Source organism: Callospermophilus lateralis, chromosome 2 (assembly GCF_048772815.1).
Source record: "Callospermophilus lateralis isolate mCalLat2 chromosome 2, mCalLat2.hap1, whole genome shotgun sequence".
In the NCBI taxonomy this organism is placed as follows: Eukaryota; Metazoa; Chordata; class Mammalia; order Rodentia; family Sciuridae; genus Callospermophilus; species Callospermophilus lateralis.
The window spans coordinates 207,046,841-207,068,308 of NC_135306.1; the positions used below are offsets into that span (position 1 = coordinate 207,046,841).

Below are 21,468 nucleotides of genomic sequence, written 5' to 3' on the forward strand. Positions count from 1 at the left end.
GGTGGGCCCTGACCAACCCCACACCAAGAAACCCCTGTCTGAGGTGTAAGCCGTGAGGACTGGCATTGTGGCATGGTCCTTCCAGGCCCTGTAAGACTCAGCAGTCACTTCTGCCACTCCATCTCCCACTTCCTGCACACATCAAAGTCCCACTACGGGGTCTCTTTGCCAGGCCCCCAGATTGTTCACCTTATTGTCACCTGCTGTTTCTTAGGCGGTGTGTGTGTGGGGGGCAGTTTCATGGGACCTGGGAGCCGCCCTCTAGGGCTCTCTGGTGTGAGTGACAGTGCTGTCCCTGGCAGGCAGCTCCAGCGCACCTAACTCAATTGCCCAGGTTCTTCCAGCTTTTGCCGGGTTGGGTTTTGGGGGGATGCGGAGAGTCCACAGGTACAGGGCAGTTATTTGCAGTGGTACGAAGTGAGCAATCCTCCTTGCCCCAGGCAGTTCGGGGGCAGGGATCCTGAGGTCCAGGACCTGGTCCTCACCTGAAAAGGGAACCTGGCGGGGAAACGGGCCAGATCATCAATCTGGAAGATGACTTGTGTGTCAATCCTTCCTCCAAATAAAAGGGACCCCGCCCCCCTCGCCCCGTTCTGTGTGTCTCCCCTCCCTCGTGAAGGTGGGGGGCCCAGCTAGAGGCATTCAGCAACTCCACATCTAGAGCCCACTTCCGGGGTTGCCACCTGCTCGGATACAGTGACCGCGGGAGGTGACCCCCTAGTAAAATGCGGCCGCCGAGAATGCGGGCATCGATCCCACCCCCTCTAACATGCTAAGCGAGCGCTCTGCCTCTAGAGCTAATTCCCCAGTTCGGGAGCTTTTCGCACTGTCGCTCACGTCACCACCGGTCTCCTGGCGCTCCTAGCCCCGCCTGCCGGCTGCCACCTCGTCACCCCATTGGTTCCACTGCGCCCCGAGTTCCACCGCCACGATTGGTTTGGCTCAATTTAGTTTTAAAAGACAGTGGCCACTCGGATTGGTGGTCCGAAGCGTCCTTCAAGCAGAGACCCCGCTGTTGCTACGGCGTTGGTTGGGGTACTCAGACAGGCTTCTCCCGATTTCTGATTTGTTTCTCAGACTCCTGGGTCCTCGAGGTTCCGGATCCGTCAAGTCCATGGGAAAAGAATGCGACCCTCGCGCTTGACTGACGAGGACTCTCACCCAATCAAAGTGGAGGCAAGGGAGCCGCTGGGCGACCCAATAGGTTGTGGGGGGCGGGAGAAGAAGGCCAATGAGCGTGGGCTCGGGGGCGGGGTCAGGCCCGCGATTGGCTGTGAGGCGGCCGAGGGAGGGCGGGGGGAACTCAAGGCCTGCTTGATACGTCCGCCATTTTGGGCGCTGCGCTGATGGTGTCGGTGAGCGCTTTTCCCGCCTGAGCGCAACTAGCGGCGGGTCGTGGGCACCTCCAGGTAATGGGGGTGGGGACGGCGGAGGGGGCCGTGGCGCGGGGTGCGCGAGCCGCGTGGGCGGGCGGGGGGTCCTCGGCCGGGCCCGGGCGGCGCGGGAGGGAGCGTCCCGGCCCCTTTCCCCTCCCCCCCGGAATTCGCGGCTCCGCGGGCCCGGGAGGCGCGGCGCCGAGCCCTTCCCCACGGCCTCGGCGGCTCCTGTCAGCCGGATCCCGGGCGGGACGCCGGGCGGCGAACTTCGCGCCGAGGTGACGTGCGCGGCCTTGGGCGCCGGCCGGGCGAGGCGCGCCGGGAACCGACTCCGGCCCGTGCCTGCGGCGTCGTCCGCCGCTCGGCCCGCTGCGCCCGGCCTCCTACCAGCCGGCGCCGGGCCGCCGCTCCGGCGGCCTGGGGAGCGCGTCCGGGCGAGGCGGCGAGTCGCCGGGGCCATTGTTGCACTCCTCCGGGAAACAAGTTTTGTGGGTTTCCGTGGGTTGGGAGCGCGCGGCACGCAGCCTGGCGCGGGGTCTGGGTGGCCTCCTCGCGGCTCCGGCCCCGACGTGCAGCTCGCGGTGGGCCCGCCCCGGGCCGCCCCGGCGAGTCGGAGCCCGCGGCGTGGTCCTCCTCGCGGCCCCGAGGACCTCCCTCTTAAAGAAGCCCATTCAAACTTGGAGCCCGCCGCTCGCTCGAACTTGGTCTTTGAGCTGTGGTGGACGGAAGGAGTCCCCGGGTGTCCCCGGCCCCGACGGCCTCCCTCAGGGCTCGCTGTCAGGTCCCTGGTGCTCGACGTGTTCTTTGCGGGCACGGGTACAGCTTTGTTTGTTTTGCTTTTACGCGAGGGGGCACTTGGGAGTTTCTTTCGGCCTCGCGGCACCCTTGTTGATGTTGCCCCACTTTGTTTAGTGAAGTTTACTTCGATTTTCCCTCAAGGTCATGTTGCCGATTGGCAGCGAGTGGGAAAGGGACTCCAGAGTTTCAGCCACAGTAATGTGCCTTAAGTAGCAAGCCCAATATGCGCTGTCAGTGGTGCCTTGAAGCTTTTTCAATCTGGAGTTCCAGCGCCTGGTTCAAATCTTGGCCTAATCACTTTGTAGCTCTGTGACCTTGGGCAAGTTTCTCAACCTTTCTGCTTCCTCTGTAATGTGGGAATAAAAATGTGTCCATTTCAAAAGTGTGTTCCAACAAATGCACATGTTACACATGTGTCTGGATATATATGTAAATGAGTTAGTACATGTAAAGCAAGTAGAACTGTACCGGGCACTAGAATCAGCTCAGTAATTAGTGGTTTTTATTACTAATTTAAATTTGGTTTTTAAATGTTTAAGTGTTTAAGAACTGATTCTTGGTGACTGTCTTTGTAAAGCTCTGGGTAGAGGCTGTGGATATAGCTCAGTTGGTAGAGTGCATGCATAAGGCCCTGGGTTCAGTCCCCAGCACCAAAATCAATCAATCAATAAAAGCTCTGTGCAGTTTAAGGGTCACTTGGACTGCAGGAATGAACTAGGAGTTGTTACCATTTTTTGACAAGACAGCTTGTTGAAAAATCATTAAATTTTTTTTACTGGGGTAATAAGTGGTGGCACTTAAGAATGTTTTCTATAGAGGTGGTTAAACACAAGCCATCAAGAACTGGACTATTTTTCATGTACTTCTGAGTGTGATTGGCCCCCATATCAGTAACTTTAGGGTTTCATAGTGTTTTCCTGGTTGTTGTTGACAATTGAAAGCTGCTATGTATTGAGATGCATATTTCAACTAAGATACAGGTTGAACATTCCCTAATGTGAAAGTCCAAAATGCCCTGAAATCTGAAACTTTGAGAAACTGATTTGAGGCTCAAAATTTTGGATTTCAGAGCATTTTTGATTGTTCATTTTTGGGTTATTGGTGCTTAAAAAGTTTTGGAGTTTCAGTTTTTGGAATAGGGATGTTTAACCCATAAAATCTGGGCAAATACTCCAAAATCCAGAAAAACAAAAAATCCGAAACTTTTCTGGTCCCAAGCACTTTGGAGAGGGATATTTGGTCTGTAGTTCAGGAAATAACTTGTTCTGAGTGTATGCTCTGGAGGCTATTCTGCATCTCTGTCTGGTCAGGGAGTCTAGAATATTTAACGAAGAGGTCTGCTTGTTTAGTCATCTAAACTCAGGATTTTAGTGCCTGCCCTGTGCTCTTGGTACTTGAAACTGTACTTGCTCTTCCCTTAGTGGTAGTTGATTGTGATATGATTTGCTTAGTTGCACTGGGGAAGTGTATTTTGATAGAGTGGGTCTTAAGTAGAGATGAGCATCTTGCTGGTGTAATTTATGCAAGGACAGGAAGAAAATTTTTGAGTTTAGAAGATAAGCTTTTATGTAAAGTATAGCAAACCAAACCAGTTAATTAGCCTCAGTTAACTAATTGAAGAACTGAGAACTGGCCTGTAGTTGGACAGGTGATTTTTGCCTCCCAGGAAACATTTGGGAATGTCTGGAGACATTTTTAGTTACTACTCTGGTGTGCTTCTAGAGGGTAGAGGCCATAGCTACTGTTAAACATCCTACAGTGCTAGGACACCCTCTCTCCAACAGAATTATCCAATCCCAACCTTGGTAGTGTTGAGATTGAAAAACCCTAGAAAGATGATGGACTTGTCTGGGATAGAATCATTTGGGACATTTTATGACCATGGATACTGGACTTCACCTCTGGAAATTTGTGGAAGGATCGAAAACTTAGTTTTATTATTTATTTATTTATTTAAAATATTTATTTTTTAGTTAAGTGGACACAATATCTTTATTTTAATGTGGTGTTGAGAATCGAACTCAGTGTCTCATGCATGCTAGGCGAGCACTCAATCACTGAGCCCCAGCCCCTGCCCCTGCCTGAGAACCTAGTTTTAAAAAGCTTCCTAGACAATACGGAACTGCTGACTGGTTTTACAACCACTGTTCTATACCATAGAGTTGAGGTACTGTGAGATACCTGATCCTTTGGGTGATCTGTGAGCTCTGTCTTTGGAGTACCTAGATCCTGCCTTGGAGGTTGTTTAGTTGTGGAGAGAGATGGTGTACATACATACTTTTTGAGGTGCCTGAAGAATGGATTTTAAATTAAATATTAGATGAATTGATTTTAAAATAATTTTGAAACTTTTTGTTTTTTTACTCTTGAAAACATATTACCATATTATGCTGAATTTAGCAGAACTGTCAGGTTAGGGCTTGCTCTTATTCTGGATAACCTTATGCTACTAAAATTTTTGAGTTTCATATCTTTTTTTTTCATATTTTTTAGTTATTGATGTACCTTTATTTTTTATTTATATATATGGCGTGCTAAGGATTGAACCCAGTGCCTTACACATGCTAGACAATTGCTCTGCCACTGAGCCACAATTCCAGCCCCATGAGTTTTGTGTCTGTTATCCTCATCTTGTCACTCAGCTGTCAGGTCTGTTTCTAGATCCCAAATCCAACTTTTTTTTTTTTTTTTTAAATACCTTTCCCCAGAGAGTTATCCCTGGATCAGTTTGCCAGTTTTGCTCTTTGAGGGAGAGAGGGATATACAATAAGTAAGCTTAACCTTTAACACAGTGACTGTGCTGGTTAATAAAGAAACTGGACTCTGACCCAGAAGGAGGATTTTTTTTTTTCCTCCTGGGGAGATGAAGTGCAGTAGTAGAGAGAGGAGCAGAGATTATTTTCTTGCCATACTTAAAATTTAGATTTACTAGCTTGCTGAAAGGAAGAATTTAGGATGAAAACTATACAAGCTATGCTAAATTGTTAATATTTGGACATATAATTTGGATATATAAAAGACAAGGTCATGGAGTCCACCCTTCCTTTTTTTCTGGGGATGGAGCTTGGCCTTAAGCATTGCTAAGAAAGCGCATCACCAGCTGAGCCACACCCCCAACCGATGGAGGCACTTTCTGATTTTTCATTGTGAAGTTTGGCCTGTTGTCTGTGTTGAACTACAAGTATATGTTGACTTCATATACTTCTAATCTTCATCTTTTTGATCATCCAGTAAATTGAGCCCTTACTCTGCCAGAGGGGTTCACTGATAAACAAGCCCTTAAGGACTTGCAGTCTTGGGGGAGAGGCACACAATTACAAAGTAGACCATTTCCAAAGTTTTTTAGGATTATGTAGTTGGCACTCAGTATCTCCGAGTTTTGCATCCTCAGGTCCACATGTGTGGGCTCAACCAGCTGTGGATTGAAAACAGTTAAAATAAATTCCAGAGAGTTCCAAAAAACCAAATCTTTTAAATTTATTTTTTATTTTTTATTTTTAGGTGGACACAATATCTTTATTTTATTTTTATGTGTTGCTGAGGATTGAACCCAGTGCCCCGCACATGCCAGGAGAGCGCGCTACCACTTGAGCCACATCTCCAGTCCCCAAAAACCAATCTTAAATTTGCCACAGGCATGAAACTTCACCGAATCCATGTGAATGAAGTGTAGCCACTAGTCACTTTGCTCATCTTCAATTTTTCTCCAACACTTGTTTGAGCATTGGTTTTGGGTATCTCTTGTTTCCTCTAGGGTTAGGCCTAGGATGGTTGTATCTGAACTGAATGTGTACGGATTCTTAATTCTTGTTATTCCCTAAGCAATATAGTATGACAACTATTCATATAGCATTTCTTTTGTATTAGTTATAAATAACCTAGAGATGACTTAAAAGCATTCAGGAAGGTATGAGGTTATATGTAAACACTGGCATTTTACATAAGGGACTGGAGCATCCTCAGATGCTGGTATTTATTGGCTCCAAGAATGGGAGTTGCTGGAACAAGTCTTCCCTAACACTGAGAGTGTTAGTTGCTCTCAGTGAAAGACTCTAGGGCCACATGGAAAAGAGATTCTGTTTATTGATTGGTTGGCTAATTTCATTAAACTTCGGGTAGTTGAGATTGCTAGAAATCTGGCAAAATAATAAAATACTTGCCCCTCCCCCCTTTTTCATTTGTACTAAGTGGTAACTTCGACTTGGTTTGGTGTCTTAAAAAATGCCATTCCAGGCCTGGGGTTGAGGCTCAGTGGTAGAGTGCTTGTCTAGCATTTGTGAGGCGCTGGGTTTGATCTTCAGCACCACATACAAATATAAATAAATAAAAGAAAGTTATAAAAAATGATAGAAGAATAGATTTACTTCCATGCTGGTGAAGCTGCTTGGTAATGAAAAATAGGGTCTAAGTTTATTGCTTCATATAAGTTGTCCAGAGATCAGATTTGAAACAGTGGTGACTGTGTGATTCTGGAGCCATCAGAAGGCTTCAAGGTTCTTGCTAAACATCTTGAACATCCTGAAATGCATAGTGCTGGGTGTGGGGATGGGTTTTTTCCCTGTTGCAGTGTGGATCTGGGCTGACTGGCAATTGTTTTTGTGCCCTTTGACTTTGCCTTAGATTCTATTGTATTGGAAGCCCTTTTCTTTTACTCTCATTCCCTCTCCTTTATTTTTCTTCACTGGGAGAGAGATAGCTACTAGATAGATTGATAACCAGTTTAATGCAGGGTTTGAAGGATTACAGACTGACATCTGGATTACAGTTAGATTGGTTAGATGGTGAAGACTTCTTATTATTATGCCTAACTGGGACATTTTATGTTAAGGAATTGGCAAAGAATAGAGGCTGTTGACTGCCTGTGTGTGTTTGTTTGTGTGTGTGTGTGTGTGTGTGTGTGTGTGTGTGTGTCTGGGATTGAACCTACCAGCGCTCAACCCCTGAGCCATGTCCCCATCCCTTTTTATATTTTATTGAGAGACAGAGTCTCTGCTGAATTGCCTAGAGCCTTGCTAAGTTGCTGAGGCCCGGGACCCTCCTCCCTAAGCCTCCAGAGCTGCTGGGCTTGTAGGCTTGTGCCACTGTGTCCAGCCTTACTTGTCATAGTTGGCTAGTATTGACCTGTTTTAGAAGTATCAGTGAAGATAATACATTTGACTGAATTTATACAAATAAGGTTTGATAGGTTCTGAACATCCGATGTAAGGAGGCGCTGATGTTGTACTTTTCAGTGCTTCTTGTACCTTAGAAGTCAACTGCCATGAAATTTGTCCTCACAGGAAAGATGAGTGAAAGATTTGGTTTTAGAATGTTAGCAGAATTAAAAGGCTTCATAAATAAGAGTGTGACTGAATGCTGAGTCAGACTTGGAGAAAGCTGAGTGCATTGCTAGTTGGAGCTTTGGGTTCCCTGTACCCGGAGGTAAATCTTAGCAAGAGTACTGGTAGCAGAGACATACTGTGAGAAGAGGGGAAAGGAGAGCTTGCCTGAGAACACATGGCATCTGAGACTAATCAGGACAGGTAACACTAAAGCACGCTCTACTGTGGCCTAGTAGGTGGACCTTGCCTGATGACTTTGGCTAGGCCTTCAGTCCCTAGATGAGGGCAGTGGTAGGAGGAACGTTGCTAAGGAACAGAACTTAAAAGATCATGGATACTTGGAAAATTTATGTCATGCTGAAGAATAGACTCGGAGACAGCAGAAATCACAGTATTTAGGTGATCCCTTAGGTGTGTACTGCTGCACAAGACCACAGTTTGTGTTGCAAGAGTGAAGTCACAGCTGTGTATCACTGAGAGTTAAGAACACATGGTTAATTCCTAATTGCTTTTCTTTTGATGGTAGTTCTTGTCAGTTGTCTTTATGTGGTGGATGAGGGGATAGTGACTCCTGGTTTTGTTTTGTTGACATAGAGATACCAAGGGTTTCTACTGACTTTGGACCATGAGCAGGTCTCATTTGCCTGTCGTTTGTGAGTGAGACTCCTGCCCCTTCACTCTGGAATGATCTCTTTTCCCATTGTGGATTTCTTATCCTTGCTTCATTGCATAACTGTAGGTGGATTCAACAGTCATGCATTTGGCATCTATCAGAGGCATAATATTTTGCTGCTAAGGTACTACCATGTCTCTGTTCTTAATTCCAAATATATTTTGGTAGTCAGGAGTGCCCGGGTTACAGCCACTGTGGTGGCATATGGCCTGTAATCCCAGCAAATTGGGAAGCTGAGGCAGGAGGATCACAAGATTAGGCCAGTCTCAGCAAATCAGCAATTCCCTGTCTCAAAAAAGCAAAATGCTTGGGGATGTAGCTTTAAGTTCTGAAGGAGAGACATGGAATATTATGGATCATAGAGAAACTTTGAGGGCTAACTAGTTGCTCTGGGGAAGTACAGGGTAATGGCGATTTTGGTGGAGGGAGGTTTTGGAGTGAACATTTATGTGCAAGGTTTTTTTTCCTTCAAATGATTATGTTATATACATGTTTTATTTCACATGTATGTATATATTTCTGGCACCTTGGATATTGTACAAATAACTCTTTGCTGTGAAGTCACATGTTATATAGAATGTTTTTTCAGCATGCCATGGTCATATGTGCCTTGAAAGATCAGTCAGTATGTTAGCAGATGATTGAGCCCTTTTGATTTTGTTCTTAGTATCCTTACACATTCCATACTGTGACCAAATAGTTCTATTGAGATCTGCAGATTTTTTCTGCAAAGGGCCAGTTGGTAAATATTTGAGGCTTTGCAGGCCAAATAGTCTGTGCAGCTCCTGGGTGGGCTGTGTGTGTGAAAGCAGCACAGCCAGTGTGTAAACTGAGGAAGGTAGCCATCTTCCTGTGGAACCTCACAATCTAAATAGGTGGTGGGCTGGATTTGTCTGTGGCCCATAGTTTTCCAGTACTCATTCTAACCTTTTTCAAAAATTTGAATATTTAGTGAGATAATATATTCAAGGAATATATATTGTATGCAGATATTCTTAAAAATTAAAACTGACAATTGTGTACCCACTGACTAGATTAAGAAATAGAATGTCGTCACTGCCTTTGGTTCCCTGTGCCACTTTCTTGTCTGCCTTCCTCTTTCTGAGCTCCTTAAGGCATTTTATTTTTAAGGCTTTACTTTTATGGTGGTGTCGTCTATGAGTGTACCTTTGTTTAATAAGTTTTGCCTCCTGTTAAACTATACATAGTGAGTCACTTTGTTCTGTGACTTTTTTCCTTTTCAACATTGTTTTTGGGATCCATACATTCAGTTGTTTGAGTACTGTGTCTTGGGTACTGTTCTAGTGCTGGGTATGTTAGCAGTGAGAAAAGCAGACAGAAGCTGGAGCTTTCATTTTAGTGGGAGAAAGACAATTAACAGGTGAGTGGAAGGTTCAGTTGCTATCTGGTGATAGAAGTAGGGAAGAGAAGTAAAGCAAGGGAAGTGGGTGAGTGGGCTGTTTGCAGATGAAATGCAGTGATCAGGTAGGCCTTGCTGAGAAGAGGTCCTGTGTAGAGGTGAGGGTTCAAGCCCTGGGCCCACGGTGGAGGCAGCTTTACAGGCAGAGGATAATTTGTTGGAGGGGCTCTAGGAGGCCAGTGTGCCTGGAGGCAAGTGCCCACAGGCTGGTAGGGTGGGTCTCCAGGCCTAGGCCTTTGTAAAGATTTTGTTATTTTCTTTGAGAGGGGAAGTCAGAGTTTTGAGCAGAAGTGTGACATGGTATGGTTTCTTAAAGGTCCCCCTGTAGCTGTGTTAAGAATAGCTGTCCCTGTACTGCTGGAAGGAGGCTAGAGGCTGTGGCACTGATCCAGCAGAGCGTTCATGGCAGCTTGGACTGAAGGGGAAGGGGGTAGTGTGAAGTGGTTGGATTTTGGATCCTTCTTGAAGGGAGAGCAGACAGGATTTGCTGGCAGATTGGGTGTGGGTGTGAGAGAGAAGTGAAGGATGATACCAGGAATTTTTGCTCACAGTGGGAGTTGCCATTTGTGAAGAAGACTTTTGGAAGAGCAGGTTTTGGAAGTAAGATCAGGAGTTGGGTTTTTTTTTTTCTTTTTTCTTTTATTTAAATATTTTATTAGTTGTTGATGGACCTTTATTTATTTATATGTGGTGCTGAGAATCAAACCCAGTGCCTCACACATGCTAGGCAAGCGCTTTACTATTGAGCCATAATCCCAACCCCAGGAGTTGAGTTTTGGACCTGTATAGTTTGTAAAGCTTTTAGAGAGCAGGCTGGAGATGTGTAGGATGAAGGTCTCTGGAGTTCAGGGGAGGGTTCTGGACTGCTGATAGCAACATGAATCTTCCATGTTTAGATGACGCTGCAGTCTTGAGGCTGAGCCAGGGTGCCGAGGAAAGGAGTGCCCAGAAAGAGCAACCTTGGAAGTAGGAGGAACCAGGCAAGTGTGGCAGCAGTGAAGCCTGGGGAAGAGTCCCCAGAGAAGTGGGAATCTGTGCTAGATGCTACTGCCCTAAGGTCCAGTGTGGTGAGGGCTAAGATTTGTCCCCTTGTTACCGCTTCCCCAGTGTTGAAGAATAACACCAGAGAAGCACGCCGGGGCAAGGTCAGAGTGGAAAATTAGAAGTTTATTAAAGGACAGCAGAAAAGACTTCTCCAGGAGGAAGAAGGGGACCCAAGAGATGGAATCCGTTGAAGGGTGGATGTGTTCCCCTTTTTATAGTTTTCGGTGATGGAATGTAGGTGGGAAGGCCCGAAGGGTGAAGGGTTGGGACACAGGTGGGCCAAAGAAGTAATCTGGGCACTTCCGAGTCAGCATCTTCAAGTTTGCTATTCATTAACATTTCTTTGGGATGGGCTATCTTCAAATCTGTTGGGGGCTGTTTCCTGGACTTCATTAATATTCCAAGAGTTGCTCAACTTTTCCTGAAATTCATTTTCAACATGGCCTCCATTTTAGATTTCACTCAATATTAGACCCAATTTACCTAACTACCTGACTGCCTAATTTTAAATCTGGCTTCACCCTGGCATTGGTGGCAGGGAAGTTAAGGATGACCATGAGAGCCTTCCCAGGCAGCGCAAGAAGGCCTGAAGTCGGGGATGGAGAGAGGAGGACTGCAGACACTGTTCTGTCAAGGGGGGTTGTCACAGGGATGAGGGGAGACTAGGTTTTGTTGTGATGGGAGAAACCACAGGGTTTTGTCATTTTGGTGGGAAATGAAGTAGGAAAGGTGACACTTGCTGGAGTCTGGGTCTTGAGAAGACATCAGGGACTAGACTGCCGGCCCATGTAGAGAGTTGGTGTCCATGGGTTTCTATGTGAGAGAAGGGAAAGCAGATGCGGGGCGGTGGAGCAGTGGAGTGCAGGGGCATTTTCTTTCCTGTTTTGTTTTTTTCCTCTCAGTGAAAGTCTGGAAAAAATTCTCGCCACTCAGTGAGGATGAGGGGGAGTTGGAGTGAGCCTGAGAATGAGGAGAGTGGGGATAGAAAAGATGTGAATGGGAACCAGGCCTGGTGGTGCACCTCTGTCATCCCAACAGTTTAGGAGGCTGAGGCATGAGGTCATAAGTTGGAGGCCAACGTCAGCAATGTAGCAAGACCCTGTCTCAAATTTAAAAAATAAAACAAAACAAACCCAAAAAACCTGATGATGTGGCTCAGTGGTAAAGCATCCCTGGGTTTTGTCCCCAGTACCAAAACAACAGTAGCAGGAATGGGTTAGCAGGTAAGGTGGGTAGGTGACCTGCCTGAGCAGAGTGGCCCCGAGTTGAAAAGCAAGACAGCACAGCTCTGTTTCCCTGGAAGCCCAGCATGTGGTTCTTCATTTATGGGGTTGTGGTTTTCCAAGCAAGAATGGCAAAGCAAGGGAAGGGTGGGAAGAGAGGGCCTTAGATGTGAAGTTTGTCCACAGTGACAAATAGAACTGCAGTTTATTCCTTTCCACTTTTGTGTTATATTTGAGGCTGACAGGGTCTCATTTTATTTGCCATCTTGTCATTGGCAAATAGGATTGTTTCCAGTGAGGGAGAAGGCTGCTGTCAACAATTGCTAAAGTACCTCTCCAGGTTGTAGGCTTTGGAGAGAATTGCAGAGTAGTGGGGTATCTACCCCTTCCATTTTGTTTAGGAGATGATGCAGCTTGTTTCTCTAAGCAGTTGTGTGGGATTCCACTGCCAACAGTGCTCATGTACAGTTCTACCAGCTCTTGGATTGTCAGACTTTTTTTTTTTTTTAAAGTTGTAGATGGACAAAATACCTTTGTTTTATTTACTTGTTTTTTATATGATGCTGAGGATTGTTTCATACAGACTGTTTCATACTTGACAATTTGGTTGTATTTTTTGTGGTACTGGGAATTGAATCCAAGGGTTTCTGCATGCTGGGAAAGTACTCTGAGCTACTTCTCCAGCCTTTTTAATTTCGTTTTGAGACAGTCTTGTTAAGTTGCCAAGGCTGGCCTCGAACTTGGGTTCCTTCTGCTGAGCCTCCCAAATCTCTGGGATTATAAGTATGTGCTGGGATTATAGGTATCTGAAAAGTTTATATACAGGTTAATTTCATATCCTTGGAGAAAAAACTGCCCATATACTTTGCACATTTTATTTTTATCTTTTCTCTGATTATTAATAAAGTTGAGCAGCATCTTGTATTTTTCCTGGCTATTTGAATTTTTTAAAATATATTTTTAGTTTTTTTTAATTGTAGCTGGACACAATACCTTTTATTTATTTATTTTTATGTGGTGCTGAAGATTGAATCCAGCGCCTCACAGGCGCTGGTGAGCACTCTACTGCTAGGTGAGCACTCTACTGATGAGCCACAACCCCAGCCCCGGCTATTTGTGTTTTTGTTTTTGTGAAATGTCTGCCCTCTCACACTATTGTTTGTGTAGTTTTTCTTAATTGTAATAATTCTTAAGTATTATGATTGATTTTTATTAATTATTTGTGCGACAAATACCTTTTCCCATTTTGAGGCTTATTTTTACTGTATTTATAGGATTTTAAAAGATGATGTTTATTAAAAGCGTAGAATATAAAAGTACAAAAGGAATTGGGTCCTTTTAGTCCTCTTTCTAACCTTCCTTCAACTGAGATAGATGAGTAAACCGATTTTTTATTTATAGCTTGTTGTTTTTTATTATTTTTTATTTTTTGATGGGGGGTGGTACCGGGGATTGAACTCAGGGGCAGTCAATCACTGAGCCACATCCCCAGCCCTATTTTGTATTTTATTTAGAGACAGGGTCTCACTGAATTGCTTAGCGCCTTGCTATTGCTGAGGCTGGTTTTGAACTCGAAATCCTCCTATCTCAGCCTCCCGAGCAGTTGGGATTACAGGCATATACCACCACACCTGGTTATCTAGTTATTTTTTTAAAGTTTTATGTTTTTTTCCCCCTCCAAGTTGTGCACATCTTTTTTTCTTAATGCTTTTGTGTATGTTTGGGAGGGGGGTACTGGGGATTGAACTCAGGGGTGCTCTGTCAGTGAGCTCCATGCCCATCTCTTTTTATTTTTTTATTTTGAAACTGAGTCTTGTTAAATTGCCTAAATTGGCCTCAAATTACAATCCTACCTCAGCCGGGATTATAGGTCTCTGTCACCATGCCTAACCCTTACACATCTTTTGTTAGATTTATTCTTTGGGTATGTTATAGCTTTTGTGCTATTGTAAATAATGTTTTTAAAAGTTAAATTTTCTTTTTGCTGGGAAATGTAAGTATAGTTGACTTATATTTGCTTTTACATGCAGTAACTTCCTCAATGTAATAAATGGCCTTTGGGCTCTTTTAGGGTTTTTATGTAGATACTCATCTCATTTTTTAATAATAACATTTTTTTTTTCTTTCTCAGTAATCCTTAACTGTAAATGATCTTGCATTCTAGGCCTGCTGCGCTGCTTGGGACAGCCATCACAGTGGAGAACATACATGGTAATGGCAGGCACCATTGTCAGCAGTTTCAAAGAAAATGGTTTCATTTTTCACAATTAAATGTGTGGGTACTTTTTCTTTAACAAGTTAAGAATGATAAAAGTTAGTCATGGTAGTGGTGCATGCCTGTAATCCCAGCAGTTTGGGAGGCTGAGGCAAGGGGATCAATAAGATCAAGGTCTGTCTTAGCAATTTAGGGAAACTGTCACAAAACAAGATTTTTTGTTGTTGTTTTTTGAACTAGGATTTGACCTCAGATGCTCTACCACTGAGCTATATCCTCCGTTCTTTTTATTTTATTTTTAAAAGTTTGAGATTGTCTGGCTAAGTTTCCTAGGCTGGCCTCAACCTTGTCATCCTCCTGCCTTATCCTCCCCAGGCTTGCTCCACCATGCCCTGTACTATTTAACTTAAAAATAATGTTTAGATGATTAATTTTTAGCCTTTGTATGTGCTTTTATATACTTATATGTCACCCATATTTGAATAAAGTAGTGATTTCCTTTTAAGTACCACTTTTAGCTGTGGTTCATAAGTTTTGCTATGTAGAATTTTATCTTTTAGGTGGGAATGTGTTCATGATTTCTGTTATGAGTTCTTCTTTGTTTTTTTTTTAATCCTTGTAATTTTTTTATACCTTGTTTTTATTTTTATGTGGTGCTGGGATCGAACCCAGTGCCTCACATGTGCTAGGCAAGTGCTCTACCACTGAGCCAGGACCCTGGCCCCTCAGTCTTTGTTATTGATTGCTAACTTACTTTGTGTTAAGATGTGTCTAATGTTGATTTTGATTCTTTGAAGTTAGTTGAGGTTTGTTTCAGTACTTGGTTTGTGATAGATTTTCTTCAATATTCTGCCTGTGTTTAAAAGAATGTTTCAGGTTTTAAGGTGACGGTTTTTCATGTCTACCAGATGAAACACATTCATTGACTTCACATTGACAATAATATCCTTAACTAGTTTTGCCTGCTTGTTCTATTAGTTATGCACTGGAGGGGTTGTTAAATTACTTGGTATGGTGGAAGATTTGTCAGATTCCTGTAGTTCTCAGTTTTTGCTTTGCTTCTATAAGTTTAGAATTTTTGAATTACCAGTGACTTACAGTTGGTCATTCTGTAAATCTTTGTCTCTGAGCATGTTTTTTTCCTTAGGGTGAATTTTGTCAGATACCACATTGCTATACCAGGTGACTTGATTGGTTAGTGTTTGCTTAAAATATCTTTTTCTGACCTTTTGCTTTCAAGTGTTTGTTTTGTGACCTTAACTTTTAAGATGTGCCCTTGAAAGTAACTGTATTGTGGTTTGTAAATTGATTCTAAATTGGTGAGTTACTGCATTTACATTATTTGGGATTGAAATATTTGATTTATTTCTATTTTCTTATGTTGTACTTTCTTATATTGTACTAACATGACTTTTTTTTTCTGTTTTTCTTATCTTACTTTATGTATTGTGGGATTTTTTTCCCCCTTAAATTATATACTACGTTTGATGGTAATCTTAGATATTTTAGATTTAGAACCTAGAGTTATCTAATATCTTTACCATTGTAAGAATCTTAGCATACTTTACACTTACACCAGGTCCCAATTTGTTTTCTATTATTGGCCTGTTTTCATTGGTGCACTTAAAATCCCACAAATTAGGCCTTTTTAAATTATCATTCTTGAAAGTCGGTGTTTCCTGATATCTGATTTCTGATGGAGGAGTGTTTCCCTTAGCACTTTGGTGGTGTTTCTTTTTCCATTGTTGCTGTTGAGATCATTTAGAAGTTAGTTGTCAGTTTTTCCTCTGTAGGTAATACCTACTTTCTAAGTGGTTTCCCATTTTAAAACTTTGCTCTCTCTTCCTCAATTTCACTAAGAATTATTTACAAAAAGATTTTTATTTCTTACACTTCCTCTGCCTGAGGATTGGTACATTTCTTCAATTAAAAAAAAATTTTCAGCTGTATATTGTTTTGATGTTGTCTCTCCAGCTTTTTCAGTTACCTTTTGCTGGTACTGTTTAGAACTTTCTTGTACCTTCTCACTTCATCTTCTATGCTTTATTTAAAAAAATTAAATTTTTTTAATATGGAATGCTTCACAAATTTCCATGTCATCCTTGCACATGCTGATCTTCTCTGTATCATTCCAATTTTAGTATATGTGCTGCTGAAGTGAGCACTCTATGCTGTTTTTAACGTTTTTCATTGTTTCATCTTTCCATGTTATCTTCAAGGGCATTTTTTTCCAACTCCATCTTTGGTTTTAACAATTCTCTTTTCAGCTCTGTCCAATTTGTATTTTATCAATTGACCAAGTTTAATTTCATTCTTTCATTCATTACACCTTTTATTGGTACTATGGATGGAATCCAGGGGAATTTTACCTTGAGCTATATTCCCAGCTGTTTTTGTGTATTATTTTGAGACAGGGTCTTGCTAAGTTGCTTAAGGCTTCACTAAGTTGCTGAGGCTGAACTTAGAATCCTTCTGCCTCAGCTTCCCAAGGTGCTGGGATTACAGGCATATACCGCCGTGCCTGGCTCCATCGGATTTTTAAATTTTTGATAAATTCGAATTCTTCACCAAGTCTGCTTGTTCTTTATTGGTGGTCTCTTATTCTGTAAGTATACTTCTTATAATGTGTTGTTTCAACAATATAGACCATATATTCTACAGGTAATACTAGTGTTTTCGTACTTTCTGGCCTGGTTTTTGTTTGTTTCTGGAAGCTTATTTCCTCTTTTATTTTTGAGATTGTGGTCACAGTTTATCATGTTCCAGTTCAACAGAAACATCCTAGCTACAGTTTTATCAGTGTTCAACAAGTATTTATTGAGCTCCTGTTATGGACAAAATACTGTCTGGATATTTAATATTTATCAAAGAATAAAATGGACAGTACTCCATGCCTTCATGAAGCTTTGCTTCTAGTGAACCTTCTGGGATAAGGATGGAGGTGACTAAGAATTTTCTCCTTGTTTTTATCATTCCAGTTTTTTCTTTTTAATATTTTTTTTAAAGATGTTGATGGGCCTTTATTTTATACGTTTATTTATATGTGGTGCTAAGGATCGAACCTAGTGCCTCACACATGCTAGCAAGTGCTCTACCACTGAGCCACAAACTCCAGCCCCTCAGTCCAGGTTTGCATTTCAAGAAACACTTTAATATCTTATTGTGTTTGTGTGTGTGTGTGTGTGTGTGTGTTTGTGTGTGTGTGAGAGAGAGAGAGAGAGAGAGAGAGAGAGAGATAGATAGATAGATAGATATGAGGATTGAACCAGAGAGAGAGAGAGAGAGAGAGAGAGAGAGAGAGAGAGAGAGATAGATATGAGGATTGAACCCAGGGGTGCTCCATCACTGAGTTACATCCCTAGCCCTTTTTATTTTGAGACAGGACCTTGGTAAATTGCCCAGGCTGACCTTGAACTTGTGATCCTCCTGCCTCAGCCTTTTGAGGTCCTTGGATTACAGGCATGCACCACTGTGTCCGGCCTTATCCAGGGTTTTAAGATGTCTGCCCAGAGTGCTTCTCATGCTGACCAGGCTAGCAGATATGTTTATTATTTTTAGGTTGCTGGTGTTATCTGCCAGTTTGGATTACTCTTTTGGAGTCACGCTATCTCTGAGTTACCAAGTACCAGATAGATGTTTTAAATAAGTATCAGTATTTAAGAAACTTTAAAAACAATAATAGAGGATTTTCATTTTGTTAAAAGCTAGCAAATATGAATGTTTCCTTTAATATGAATTGTTCCTGTGTTGATGAAGAATTTCTTAGATTTTCTTTTTATTTATTTTTATGTGGTGCTAAGGATTAAACTCAGTGCCTCACGTTTGCTAGGCAAATGCTCTGCCACTGAGCCCCTTTCTTCGATTTTCTACTCTTTTACATTAGTTAGCACATTTTTATTTCCAAAAATAGGAAAAATTTCAAGGATAATTACTGTTTTGAAATGGGATCTTTTGATTACTAGAAAACATTAATATGACCTTTATATATGGACTCCAGCCAAGTACAGAATACCAAAAACAATGTGGAAAGGGGATGCATGTCAACATAGATTATGAGTCCAGTTGATTTTGAGGAAATTCAGAAAAGAAGAGTGTGAAGGGGGTGGAAAGGACTGTCTTATAAGAAAGACTTTTTTTAGGGCTGGGGTTGTGGCTCAGTGGTAGAGTACTTGTCTAGCATGTGTGAGGCACTGGGTTCAATTCTCAGCACTGAATGTAAATAAATAAAATCCATTGACAACTAAGAAATTAAAAAAAAAAAACAGTCTTAACTTTGACTAGTAAGTTAAAAGGAGGCGAATCAGGAACAGAAGCTCCATTGAGGGACCTAAAGGTGTGCAGATTGGGGCTAGTGGTAGAACTCATTTGGTGACAGTTGGCAGCAGGCCCTGTAAGTTCTGGTGCCACCCTGCTTCTGCCATAACTTTCCTTGAGGAGGGGTAAGGGTTGGTGCTGGTATGAGCTGCTTTGATCCTGACTTAGTATCTTCCAGTGGAGCCAAGGATTTTGAAATACATAGGCGGCATAACTTTTTTCACCAGACTTTGAAAAGCAGAGTTTAATAATCTTTCAGGGTGGAAGAGGAAAGAATGAGAATGGATTATAGAAGATATGGGTTAGAGAGGGAGGATTAAAAACAAACATTGCTGGGCATGTTTGTGTCTACCCCTTGATAAAATCAGAGAGGGCCATTCCTGCGTTTACCATGCTATCAGGAATAGTTTTTCCCTTCTTGACATTAGTTGCTAGTTTTAGTTAGCTTTTGTATCACTGTGACCAAAATAACTGACAAGAGCAACTTAGAGGAGGGAAAGTGTTTAGGGGCTCAAGGTTTCAGAGGTCCTGTCCATAGATGCCACCTCCATTGCTCTGGAATCAAGCTGAGGCAGAGCATCATGGGGACAGAAGGAAGCATCATGAGGAAGAAGGCTTCTTATTAGCTCATGGCAGCAAGGAAGCAGACATGGGGATGTGTGTGACGGGTTATACCCCTAATGACGGACCTCCTTCACCCATTCCCCACCTGCCTACAATGACCACCCAGTCAGTCCATTCAGACTGGAATGGACTGATAGGTTACTGCTCTCATAATCCAATCATTTCACCTGTGAGTATAAGTGCACTAACAGGAGCTTTTGAGTACCTCATATCCACATTGGAACACTAGTTAAGTGTCTTATGTTTAGTTTAAACCTGCAGCCTATCATTGCTCACTTAACCTACCCTTCAGATCTGGTAAATGTTAGTTCTGTTTTGCTTGGGAATGCCTGCTAGTAAGCTGTCGTTTGTGCTTGATTCTTTACATGTTATTTTTTTTAACTCTTTATTCCTTTAAGATGTGTGTAGGATATTCCTCTTTTTTGTTTCCTGCCTTCCCTCTTCTCCTCTCCCTCCTCCTCCATCATCTTCATCTTAAAAGATAGAGCAGCAGCCTCAGGAAGGGAGGCAGTTTAGCCATGGTGGTTAAGAGAAACACTACTTTCTCTATATGCAAAAAATAGGAATGGTATTGAAGTTCACCTTTTCCTATAAAAAATAACTTTGCATAATTTGAATTTGTGACCTTTGTGTTTTCCCCCCTAGGTATTCTAGTGTCAGTCATAAATTGTCACAGAATTGCTGGTAAAGGCCAAAATGACTGTATAATAAATAATGAATATAGCTTTTTATGGCTTTGGCTGTGAAATCTTGAGTTGTAGGATACTGTGAAATTTTATTTTTTATTTCATTGTCCTTTTTCTGTTTGGGACAGAAAGTTGTAGCTTTTAAGAAACTTACTCAAGTACTAGGTGATAAATTTATTTTGGGGGAAAAAACAGAAAGCTAAAATCTCTTCTGATCACCTTTTCCTGGTTCATTTCCCATCTTTTGCTGATACTAATTTAAAACACATTTTTGCATGCTTATAGGTATATCTGCTTATAGGAAAAATGTAGTGCTGGTTATGTGTGTTTTATAAAAATAACTGTGTCCAATATGTTATATATTGATCTACTTCATTCTTTTTTTTGTATACTGAGTGTACATATAGCCTTTCCCATATTAGTGAGCTTTAGATTTTTGTTGTTATCACCAGCAATTTTACTTGCTTTTAGTTTGATATAAAAAATTATTTGTTTTTAGAATCCTTTAAAACTACACTGTTTAGTGTAGAAGTAAAATACTGTTATTAGCTGAGTTCTTTTGGTTTTTGTCCTTGCATTTAAAATACAACTGTTGAAGCAGTGGGGAGAAAACTTTTCTCAGAAAGCTTTTCTTTCTCCCTCCTGAAATGAGATTGACATCGATTTTAAGTGCTATTATAAATGGTCAGTCTTTAGCAAGTCTTTTTTAAAATTGTCATTAAATATATAACAAAATTTACATTTTAAACCATTTTAAAATGAACTGTTTCTTAGACCAATTTTAGTTTTACAGTAAAACTGAACAGGAAGTGCAGAGAGTTGCCATACATATTCTTATAACATCCCCTCATATCAACATCCTTCATGAGAATGGTACATTTCTTCCAATTGATGAACCTACGTTGATAACATTATTGTCCATAGTTTATCTTTTTGGTGGTGGGTGGTACCCGGAATTGAACTTGGGCAATACCCCCAGCCCTATTTTTGTATTTTATTTAGAGACAGGGTCTCACTGAGGCTGCCTAGCACCTTGCTTTTGCTGAGGTTGGCTTTGAACTCATGATTTTCCTGCCTCAGCCTCTGGGATTACTTCTGCGCCTGGCTTCCTCAGCCCCTACCCCCCTTTTTTTGGTATTTTATTTAGAGATAGGGTCTTGCCGAGTTGCTGAGGGCCTCACTGAATTGCTGAGGCTGGCTTTGAACTCAAGATTCTCCTGTCTCAAGTTTCCTGAGCTACTAGGTCTACAGGTGTGCACCGCTGAGCCTGGCCCCAGTCTTTTTTACTTTAAAATAGGGTCTCTCTAAGTTGCCTAGCCTGACCTCAGACTTTCAATACTCCTGCCTCAACCTTCTGAGTTGCTGGTATTACAGGATCACTCAAGAGTGGATTTTTACAAATATGTTAATGACATGTATTCACCATTGTAGTACATTGTAGTATCACACAGCATAGTTTCTCTGCCCTAGAAATCCTCTGCTCCAATAAGTTCGTTCATCCTTCCAACCTCTAGCATTTATTGACCTTTGTACCATCTTTATATTTTGCCTTTTCCATAATGTCATGTAGGAATTTTTTCAGGTTGGCTTTTTTCATTTAGTAATATGCATTTAGATTTTCTTTTCTTTCTTTCTTTTTTTTTTTTCTGATGGTACTGGGACTTGAACCCAGGGGCATTCTACCACTGAACTACATCCCTAGGCATTTTTATTTTATTTTGAGGGAGGGTCTTGCTGTTCTAGAACTTGTGATTTTCATGCCTCAGCCTCCCCA

The 21,468-nt window shown here is 42.2% G+C and overlaps 1 protein-coding gene and 1 pseudogene across 18 annotated transcripts in view; one reads left to right on the plus strand and one right to left on the minus strand.

Moving 5' to 3' along the window:
- The first annotated feature begins 1,308 nt into the window (after positions 1-1,308).
- Ppp6r3 (protein phosphatase 6 regulatory subunit 3) overlaps positions 1,309-21,468 on the plus strand; it is a 134,868-nt gene continuing 114,708 nt past the window's right edge. For 10 of the 18 annotated variants that reach the window (XM_076847728.2, XM_076847729.2, XM_076847730.2 and 7 more), the window contains exons 1-2: positions 1,309-1,409; positions 14,020-14,066. The gene's annotated coding sequence lies outside the window, so the exon portion shown is untranslated. Of the gene's footprint in view, positions 1,410-14,019; positions 14,067-14,112; positions 14,131-21,468 lie in introns of those variants that run through there. The other 8 variants (XM_076847717.2, XM_076847711.2, XM_076847710.2 and 5 more) reach the window with 2 other exon arrangements.
- On the minus strand, positions 16,136-16,235 carry LOC143393175 (U6 spliceosomal RNA; annotated as a pseudogene).